Source organism: Trachemys scripta, chromosome 1 (assembly GCF_013100865.1).
Source record: "Trachemys scripta elegans isolate TJP31775 chromosome 1, CAS_Tse_1.0, whole genome shotgun sequence".
Lineage (NCBI taxonomy): Eukaryota > Metazoa > Chordata > Testudines > Emydidae > Trachemys > Trachemys scripta.
In genome coordinates, this window is record NC_048298.1 from 229,094,664 (window position 1) to 229,105,882 (window position 11,219).

Genomic DNA, 11,219 nt, shown 5'->3' on the forward strand with positions numbered 1-11,219 from the left:
GGGGCAGGGGGAGCAATACTCTTTTCTCCATCACAAAGGCTACTGCAGCCAGGTGCTTAATTTTTGGAATTGCTCTTTTAAAATCTAGCAAAAGCCTAAGTTCCAAATGTATTTTTTCCTTTTTGTTTTTAATAAAATTTACCTTTTTTAAGAACAGGATTGGATTATTGGTGTCCTAAGAGATTTGTGCATATTGTTTGATTAGCTAGTAGCCACAACTAATTTCCTTTGTTTTTTTCTCAGTTCTTCCCCGGAGAGGGGGTGAAAGGGCTTGAGGGTACCCCACAGGGAGGAATTATCAAGTGCTCCTTACTGCGTTAAAAGGGGTTTTTTTGCATTTGGGTGGTGGCAGCGTTTACCAAGAAAAGAAGACCGAGGGGACACCCGATAACAGTCTTCAGGTATGTTAAGGGCTGTTATAAAGAGGACGGTGATTTGTTGTTCTCCATGTCCACTGAAGGTAGGACAAGAAGAAATTGGCTTAATCTGCAGCAAAAGAGCTATTAGGGAAAAAGTTCTATCACAATAGTTAAGCTCTGGAACTGGCTTCTAAGGGAGGTTGTGGAATCCCCATCACTGGAGGTCTTTAAGAACAAGTAAGACAAACACCTATTGGTTTAGGTATACTTGGTCCTGCCTCAGTGCAGAGGGCTGGACTAGATAACCTTTCGAGGTTCCTTCCAGCCCTACATTTCTATGATTTCTATGAAAACTCTCTAACCCCAGCTTTCTGTGTTTTGGTGCCAGCACAGCTATATCTTAATTAGGGCTGTCAATAAATCGCAGTTAACTCATGCGATTAACACAAAAAAATCAATTGCTATTAAAAAAATTAATCGCAATTAATCGCAGTTTTAACCACACTGTTAAACAATAGAATGCCAATTGAAATTTATTAAATATTTTTGGATGTTTTTCTACATTTTCAAATATATTGATTTCAATTACAATACAGGATACAAAGTGTACAGTGCTCACGTTATATTATTATTTTTATTACAAATATTTGCACTGTAAAAATGATAAACAAAACAAATAGTATTTTTCAATTAACCTCACACCAGTACTGTAGTGCAATCTCTTTATCGTGAAAGTGCAATTTACAAATATAGATTTTTTTGTTGTTACATAGCTGCAATTCAAAACAAAACAATGTAAAACTTTAGAGCCTACAAATCCACTCAGTTCTATTTCTTATTCAGCCAATCGCTAAGACAAACAAGTTTGTTTACATTTACAGGAGATAATGCTGCCTGCTTCTTATTTACAATGTCACCTGAAAGTGAGTACAGGCATTCGCATGGCACTTTTGTTGCCGGCATTGCAAGGTATTTACATGCCAGATATGCTAAACATTTGTATGCCCCTTCATGCTTTGGCCACCATTCCAGAGGACATGCTTCCATGCTGATGACGGTCGTTACAAAAATAATGTGTTAATTACATTTGTGACTGAACTCCTTGGGGGAGAATTGTAGATCCCCTGTTCTGTTTTACCCGCATTCTGCCATATATTTCATGTTATAGCAGTCTTGGATGATGATCCAGCACATGTTGTTCATTTTAAGAACACCTTCACAGCAGATTTGACAAAATGCAAAGAAGGTACCAATGTGAGATTTCTAAAGATAGCTACAGCACTCAACCTAAGGTTTAAGAATCTGAAATGCCTTCCAAAATCTGAGAGGGATGAGGTGTGGAGCATGCTTTCAGAAGTCTTAAAAGAGCAACACTCTGATATGGAAACTATAGAACCCGAACGACCAAAAAAGAAAATCAACCTTCTGCTGATAGCATCTGACTGAGATGATGAAAATGAACATGCGTTGGTCCTCATTGCTTTGGATCATTATCGAGCAGAACCCATCATCAGCATGAACGCATGTCCTCTGGAATGGTGGTTGACGCATCAAACAACATATGAATCTTTAGAGCATCTGGCACGTAAATATCTTGTGACACCGGCTGAAATGGTGCTATGTGAATGCCTGTTCTCACTCTCAGGTGACACTGTAAACAAGAAGCAGGCAACATTATCTCCTGCAAATGTAAACAAACTTGTTTGTCTGAACGATTGGCTGAACAAGAAGTAGGACTGAGTAGTTTCGTAGGCTCTAAAGTTTTCCATTGTTTTACTTTTGAATGCGGTGGGTGGGGGGGAAGTTGTACATAATTTTACATTTGTACGTTCAACTTTCATGATAAAGAGATTGCACTACAGTACACCTCTACCCCGATATAACGCTATCCTCTGGAGCCAAAAAATCTTACCGCATTATAGGTGAAACTTGTATCGAACTTGCTTTGATCTGCCGGAGCACTGCTTTACTGCATTATAGCCGAATTCATGTTATATCGGGTCACTTTATATCGGGGTAGAGGTGTACTTGTATTAAGTGAATTGAAAAATACTATTTCTTTTGTTTTTTACAGTGCAACTATTTGTAATCAAAATAAATATAAAGTGAGCCCTGTACACTTTGTATTCTGTGTTGTAACTGAAATCAATATATTTGAAAATGTAGAAAACATCCAAAAATATTTAAATAAATGGTATTCTATTATTGTTTAAGAGCACAGGTAATCGCATGATTAATCATGATTCATTTTTTAATCACTTGACAGCCCTAAACTTAATACTTGCTCGTGCTAGATAAGGAGTTAAGCAAGCAGCTGACAAAGTCCCACTCTGTAAGACATATCTATTGTGAGAGGCCTTCTGGTCCATGGTTGCCTCTTCAGTACACTGTAGCCCACTCAGAAACGGAAAATCTGGAGTCTATTGTCCCCCTCCCCTCACATGCTTGAAATGGCTTAAACATGTCTAATATAATCACACTTTGCACTTCAATGGAGCCCTTGAGACTCTGAAGATTCAGCTGCGGAGCATGCAACTACCCATCTAGTTGCTAGTGTTAGCTACAGGGAACATATTAACCAGCTCTTCATCAGCTGCATGGGCTTTGTAGTTAAGTCTGGGTGTTGATTTTGATGTATAAAGCTATACAGTTTGAGTCCTGGCTATTTGAATGATCAGCTTTCAACCTAGTTGAGATCAGCTGGCACACTCAAGCTAACAGTCACCAGATTTAATCACCTAGAATCCAACCCAGTGCTCACAGAAATCAATGAAAAGACTTCCATTGACTCAGGAGACATTGGGTTAGCTCTCCCCCCCACCCCGCTCTCTCCATGACCTGGTATTCTTAGTGTAGGGTCCTTGACTCCAGAATTTACTTCCTCAGCTGCTCCATCAGAGCCAGAATCTGCTTAACTTCAGGAAAAGGAACAAGGCCCAGCTCTTTCCTCAGGCTTTGGCTAAGGGACTGGTGCTGGATGGGTCAATGGCTGTGTCATTGTATTTTGGGAGGTCTTGTGTTTTGTTCTTGGTGCTTGACTTTTGTTTTAAAAAGGTCATTTACCGTATTAAGCTGTGTACATATGCCCTGAGACTTTTTGCAGTTGAGCTTATTTTATCAATAAATACATGCTCTGTAGGCATGTTGTCACGTTATTGATTTGAACTGGAACCATATAGAACATGGTTGCAACCAAAGTCCTGTAGTGGCACCAAATCTTGTATAAAGGGGGTCAAATGAGGTGTCTAAGACAAGGTTATGGTTTGCTGGTTATGATTATGCTGTCTATATGTGTGTATCAATTTTGTAGTTGAAGTTATGAATATTGGCTCTATACTGTCTGTATTTCAAACTTATGCTATGCTTCTGGGAAACATTCCAGACAAGTTGGTGTTAGCTCTGCCTAGCCTGCTTGATTGCCCATTAAGGACCATCAGCTATACAATGGACCCATTGAGAGAAGGTAAATAGCCTTGCAACTCAGCAAAGTATGCAGGGACTGGCCCATGTGACTCCAGACTCCATTTTGCTGTAATTTTCCACAGTAAGGACAAAGAGGTGTTCTTACACCTGGAAAAGACTATAAAAAAGCTGATGTCTCTCCTCCATCTTGTCTTCAATCTTGCTTCCTACCTCTGGAGGGACTTTGCTACAAATGGAAGCTCTACACAAAGGACTGAATGACCCATCCGAGCTGGGGATGTGCTCCAGAGACTTGATTTGAACCTGCAGTTTATTCTATCTGTGCTACAAGCCTGAACCAAGAACTTAGCCATTACTGTATGTAATTGATTCCATTTAACCAATTCTAGCTCTCATCTATATCATTTTCCTTTTATGAATAAACCTTTAGATTTTAGATTCTAAAGGATTGGCAACAGCATGATTTGTGGGTAAGATCTGATTTGTATATTGACCTGGGTCTGGGGCTTGGTCCTTTGGGATCAGGAGAACCTTTTTTCTTTTAATGTGGTATTGGTTTTCATAACCATTTGTCCCCATAACGAGTGGCACTGGTGGTGATACTGGGAAACTGGAGTGTCTAAGGGAATTGCTTATGTGACTTTGGTTAGCCAGTGGGGTGAGACCAAAGTCCTCTTAGTCTGGCTGGTTGGTTTGCCTTAGAGGTGGAAAAACCCCAGCCTGTAACTGCCCTATTTTAAGCGATTTGTCCTGAAATCGCCAGAACCGCATCGTTACACATGTATAATGTGGATTTGTAGCTTAGGAAAAACAGAACCCTGGTGAGAAGACTGTACTGAGGTGATGACATTCCACATTCACAGAAATGGGTTCTATACATTTGCAACTGGGTTAAAAAAAAAATCTTACAGATTTATCCGATATCTTTGTTTCTGAAAGTGTCATTCCAACATCACAGAGAAGTAATTGAAAAGAAATTAAACCTGATTCCACTCACTTATAAAAGTGTAAATCAAGAGTAAATCTAAAATGAACTCCATTGCCTATACAATCACAAAGATGTAAATAAACTAGTATTTTCCTGATTTTCTCTCCCATGCTCTTTGCATGCGGCTTGTCCTGCAACTGGCTTTATCCAGGCACAAAGGTCAGCTTACAGGAGCCAGTCACAGGATCGGTGTTTTAGTTGCAAACTCTTCAGTGCAAGAACTGTGTCTGTTTTTTGGTTTTACACAGTGCCAGGCACAATCCTGATAAGGGCCTCCAGTTGCCACTGTAATATTAAAATATTAATTATTATTATTGTTAATGTTGAGCTAATGGGTTACACTGGTGTAAAATCAATATCAGAGGAGACTGTGGAGTCATTGAACAAAAGATAATTGGTTAAAAAAAAAAAAAACTCTTATTAGCCCAAACCATGCTAGGCATGGTGAAGAGCCATACTACCACAGTGGGAACTACAGCACTGTGCCTCAGGGTATGTCTACACTACGGAGACTATGTGTTGGCATAACTATGCTGGCATAGCCCCTTAGCGCAGAAGCGAATACAGAAGGGGTTTTTCTGTCAGTGTAGGAACACCATCTCCCTGAACAAAGTTAGCCATGTTGATGGACACCCTCTTCCAACAGCGTAGACCAGGCCTCTGAGAGAATCAATGGTAAATGCAGCTGCTGCTCCACCCTTCAGGGAGTGATGTCTGCAAGCTCATCTGCAGTTGTCCATATCTAGCTCCAACCTCCTCCCATCCCTTCTGGGTATCTGGCAGAGCTAGCCCTGCACAATGCTTACCCTGGTCCATGCATAGGAGGTGCAGGTGTGGAGGCTTCACCTTGCCCTCTTTATGCATCCATGGAAGGCCTACCCCTAATCTGGCCCTAAATTTGCTTTTGCACTTATTTGGCCTTTGAGCAAAATGAAACAAAATCACTTTCACCTGCAAAAGACATTTAATGGAAACACTTCAAGGTTCTGACCCAACTTTTAATGTCCTCTTTTGAGCGACTGATGCCATTTAGACATCTAACTACCCAATTGTACCTCCATATCAGCTAGTTTGATATCCCTGTTATGTCAACCACATCCATACATTAGGGGAGGCTGGACTTAAAAAATCAGAGCAAGAGTTTTTTGGTACAGTGGACTAGGTTGGTAGCACACTTTCGCTCTCAATCACACTCATGAGAAAAAAAAGAGAGAAAAAGCTGCCACTGTACATTGTGTGGGGCAGAGACTACCTCTGTTGCCAGTATTGACAATTCTCACTACATTTGATGTTTAATTTAAAGCCCTAGCTCTTGGAGACCTGTTATTACATGAAAATCTCAGTTTTCAATTTCTTAAAAAGTATTATTTTAGTCCTGTTAGTCCTCCATCTCCCCAGTATGCTTTAGGGATTCTACTTCCCCTCCTATCTCCTCAAACTGAAGAATCAGAGACATAGGGGAACCGGAGATGTGGATTTCCACTTATCTATGATAATGACTCATGGTTTATAACAAAAGCCTTAATGTGGGTTTGGGGATAAGAACCACCTTTTGTGATTTGTGAAAGACAACATATGAAACAATGCATTACAACACACACAAACTCTTGAAGTTCTCCATTCACCTATTCTCTTTGCCACAATTCCAAACTTCCTGAAATATTTTACAAACACATAGGTTATAAGCTATATTTCCTGTTTTCACTTCAATCACATTGGTAACATTTTTGCAAAAAATTGCATGAGCTTCATGGAGTGCTTCAGTATTATCAAAAAATTCACAAGTTTGTCTCATTGTTGCTTAGAATTACATTCTTACTCACAGCCTGACTAAGCCAAACTACGTTGTCTCTTGATAAATACCGGTATATCTCACTGAGTGTATGTCATTTCAGGCTGCTGATTGATGTTACAAGGACATTTTATATTTTCTAGCAATCATCTTACAACTCTTCTCTCTCTATCTTACACACACACACACACATGAATATCTAATCCAATTACCTTTAATATGTCATCTCTTTTAAAGGGATCTTTTTTACTCATCTGTAATTCTTGTAATTAATATTGGCCACAGCAAACAGAATGTTTGAAACAAATGCTTTTCCAGGATTACCCTCATGTTGAGAGAGTGTAATTCATGTGGTAGACATGTATATTTAAGCACCATTAGCTGTCATAATTAAGTCTTTACCTCAGATATTGTCTCTGAATATAGTGACTCGGTTTTACATTTAAACCTTTAGAAAAATGCACTCACAACTGCATCAGTAATTTTGTTCTGCAAACTGTCAATCACTGCTATCCTTTAGTAAAAGGACACAGAGGAAAGAAGGAAAGACTGACCCTTGCTTTCAGCCACATTTTCTCTCTTTTCCAGCGGTGTCACTGTGCACAGATGCAAATCCGTGCTCAGATCCGCAGTCATGGTGGCTGCATATCTCCCCAAGTGAGGACATTGTGCAGTATCTCTAAGTCAAACAGGCCGTTCTGAATGGAATAAAGGCAACTCCACCTTCATTATGCAGCTATGAACAGTCATATATAGCCCATGTGCAGGAAGAAGGTGCCCACACTATACAGAAGGAAAAGTCAGTGGACCCAAAACGGGGAAGTGGGTGTTTCCAGGCTCTCTACTGGTTACTCAACACCCCACACTCATTATTCACACAACCAAATCCAGTCAAACTAATATGTTTCTCCAGTCTTAGAGCACAAATAATAAACAACCCACAGTAGTTGCCCCTAAAAAGAGGCAAGCTTGACTGAGACGCTGTGCATCCTCAAGAACAAACCGAGCCATATTTTCGCTGCTGTAAATGCACTGCAGAACATTCTGGGTAAATCCTACTCTCCCTCCCCTCCCTACAGGCATGGGGCTCATCTAAATTGGGGAAATGAGTAGTGTTTTATAACACATTAACTCATTTGCTTATACGTTATATACACCACGCACTCGCCGAGTCTACCCATGCCACAGAGAGCCCTGAGTGCAAAGGTAGCTGGTACAATTCCACTGTATGAGTGGAAGATATGAGGAGGCTGCAAAGCAACACACCACTCCTATGAGCCCACAGTCCTGTAAGGGGCTCCTTTTGCCCCAGACTGCAGGGAGGATTGAGAGATGACCTATAATTAGAGCCAGTGGGTTTGCAACTATGCAGATTCAACAGCCATTCCCCCTGGGGAAGCAGCTTGGCATAGAGAGAGGATCCCTTCTCTTCTAACCCCTCCAACTCATCCCAGTACCGAACCCAAAATGTGAGGAGTATTCTGTGAATGGGATTTGGTTTTCCTTGAGCACTTGTACTGTTCCCACTGAAGTGAATAGTGTTGTTACCCAAGGGATCCAGGATTTAGCTCCAGAAGCAGAAGTGATAATAGCTTTCCTATTGTTGTGCCTTTTGCTCATCACAGCTACTAACAGTTGAAACTCAGTTAACTTCACTGGATCAAAGACTGTGTGGGCAAGCACTCCCATAATGCATAGCACTACAGGCATGCCTCAATGTATGCAGTAATTTCGGTCTTCTTGACTGTGAAGAAAGGAACATATTACCTGCTAAAGCCATTTTCAATTCTTTCAATTTCTTCATCAGTGGTCCTAACAGGCAGCCTGTGCATAGCAGGGTAGGAGTGCTGGGTGTTGATTTTAGCCATTTTGCTTTACATATCAGCATCCAAATGACAGCTAAAACACAAAAATAACATATTGTAAAGACTGCAATAGAGATAAAACGTGTTAAATATTTAAAAAGTGATATATTAAAAAAAGAAAACTCTATTAATGTGAACATTACTTAGTACATTTAAACTAGACAGGGCAAAACATTAGTGAATGTCAACAGAGAATAATTCTGCATTGGCAGAGAAAAGGACTAGATGATTTAATAGACCTTTCCAGCCTCTAGCTTCTACAAATACTCACTGACAGACATATTTTATATAATAAAATTACATTAAAAATCTTGTTAAAGAAACATTTAGGTTGCAAAATCAAGCAAAATAGTTAGGTAATACCTGAATTAAGGTTACTTGTGCAATCTGAATTTGGCCCCTTTGTTCAATATGACTCAGTCTTTAATTACACGCTCACATACAATTTTTTTCACAGGACCCCATCTCATTCAGTGCACAGAATGGACAGTGCTCACTGATGGGTAGCCAGTCAATATTTCTTTTTATCCTCATCATTAAAACATGTGGCACTATGCATTATTTACTGTCCACAATCCAAACCCAGCACTGAATGAAAAATTATTCATTTCCTCCTGGGCATTTCCATGGTGCTCTCACTGTAGTGTCTTAGACCCCAATCCTTAAAGGTATTTAGGCAACTAATTCCTATTGAAAATCAATGGGAGTTAGATGCCTAAATACCTTTGGGGTTAGAGGCACACACTTGGGTGATGGATTTCATAGATATTTGCTAGACAGCAAAGGAATGTTCAGACTCAGGACTCCTGGGTTCAATTCAAGATTCTGAATGGGAATATACCATAATGGTTACAGACTCTTCTGCCCCATTCCTCCCTTCCCCTCCTTTCCCATCCCCAACCTCTCTGTATGCCTTTCAGCTCCTATACCTTGCTCCCTCCCCAGCTCCTGCTCCTGTCTCCTGCTTCTACTCCCTCAAAACATGTCCCAGGCTCCTGCCCACCCCACCTCCACACACATAGATGCACACTCCCATCCTACCCCATTCCAGGCTCCTGCTCCTGTCCCCAGTGCCTAGTACAATTTCACTACCTCTGTTCCAGATCCTGGCTCCTGCTTCCCTCCTTCCAGTGAGCTCCTGATCCTGTCGCCCACCCTTCCCTCTCCTCCCCTGCCCCATTCACCATCTCTCTGCATTCCAGTCAGATTGCTTCCTCCTTCTCCACCCCACTGTCTGGAAGCACAGGAGGAACAGTCTCCCTGCTCTCGGTACCAGTGCCTGGTGCCAGAATAGCCTCTGGCAGCCAGGAGGAGCAATTGCAGGGAAAGGTGTACTCAACTTCTGCAGCCTTCAGATGAAACATCCTCCGTCACTCTGTGGATATAGCACATGCACAGTCTGGTTGGTTTGTAGGGGTGGTGAGGAGATGAAGCATGCTCAGGGCTTGGAGAATTTAGCTGCCAAACTCTCACATCTGCACTGAACATGTACAACTAAGATTTTTTGGAGGCCCTATAATTTGGCCAAATTATAACAGGAATGGCAAAAGGCATATCCCTGACACAACTGCCCCACCGCCCCATTTCAAGCCCTTGCTCCAAAGCATGGAGGCTCTACAGTTTCTCAATGAAACTTGTAATGTTTTTTAATGTAGGCAAAACACTATTTTTCTTGTTCTCAGAAACAGCTGAACCAATTCAGCAGGAACTTCCCCCCAAACGCCTTATGCAGACACCCAACAGGCCCAAACAGTTTGGCAAAGTTATAAGCAAAAGAAAATAGGGTCTTATAATGGAACATGTTCGGCAACTTTAATTACAGGAAGCACTACCTGAGCTGCCTATAATCATGCAACACGTGATGGTGTGGTATAAAGTTTTAATTGGCAGGACTCAAGAATTGCTACATTGTTCACAAGTGGCAAAGTGAATGAGACGCAGTAGGATCTCTATATTACACCTCTCCATAATGTATTACGTATGTGTCACAGATTTTACAGTATTGCTATTTTACAAAAGAGCTTCAAAAACCAGGATTGGGTCTATTTATGTATCCCTCCTCTTGTAAAGCCAGATGCCTTAGTTACCCTTAGGAGGTGTCATGCAGAACTTCAAAAATTACCTAACATACCTCTAAATGTAAAATTGCCACATATGTAAATGTTTACATCACAGGCTCTTGCAGGTCTAGAAATAACTCCTGTGTGTCCTATTGGAAACCTGGCAATCTCTCCCTCCACTAATGTAAACATCCCATTTCTAGCTCTATCAGGAGTGGCAGAAGTGCCCTAAAGGGGGGAGGGGCACAGTCGCCTGAACCCCTGCCCTGCCTGTTCCCGCCAACACCCTGCCCCTGCACCGCCTCTTCTCCTAAGGCTCCAGTCCCATGTTGCCTCTTCCCCCCAAGACCCCACCCCTGCATGCTCCTCTCTGCCTCCTCTCTCCGGTCGCTTGCCCTTAGGGCCCGTAAAAAGTGGCAGGGCCATGGCCTCCTGGCCATCCCCTCTCCCCCGTTCCAGTATGAATCTTGTACGTCCTGGAACACTTGGCCAATGTAATTTTTGCAGGGGAAAAAAATCTGCTGATTGCTTTAAAACACAGAAACAACAATGTGGGGACTGTTTGAATCTACTCAGAGATTTAAAATGTTAGAAGTTCCAGTAACAGGGCACGTCTACACTACCTGCTGGATCGGCGGGCAGCGATCGATCCAGCGGGGATCAATTTATCGCGTCTAGTCTAGACGCGATAAATCGACCCCCAAGCCCTCTCCCATCCACTCCTGTACTCCA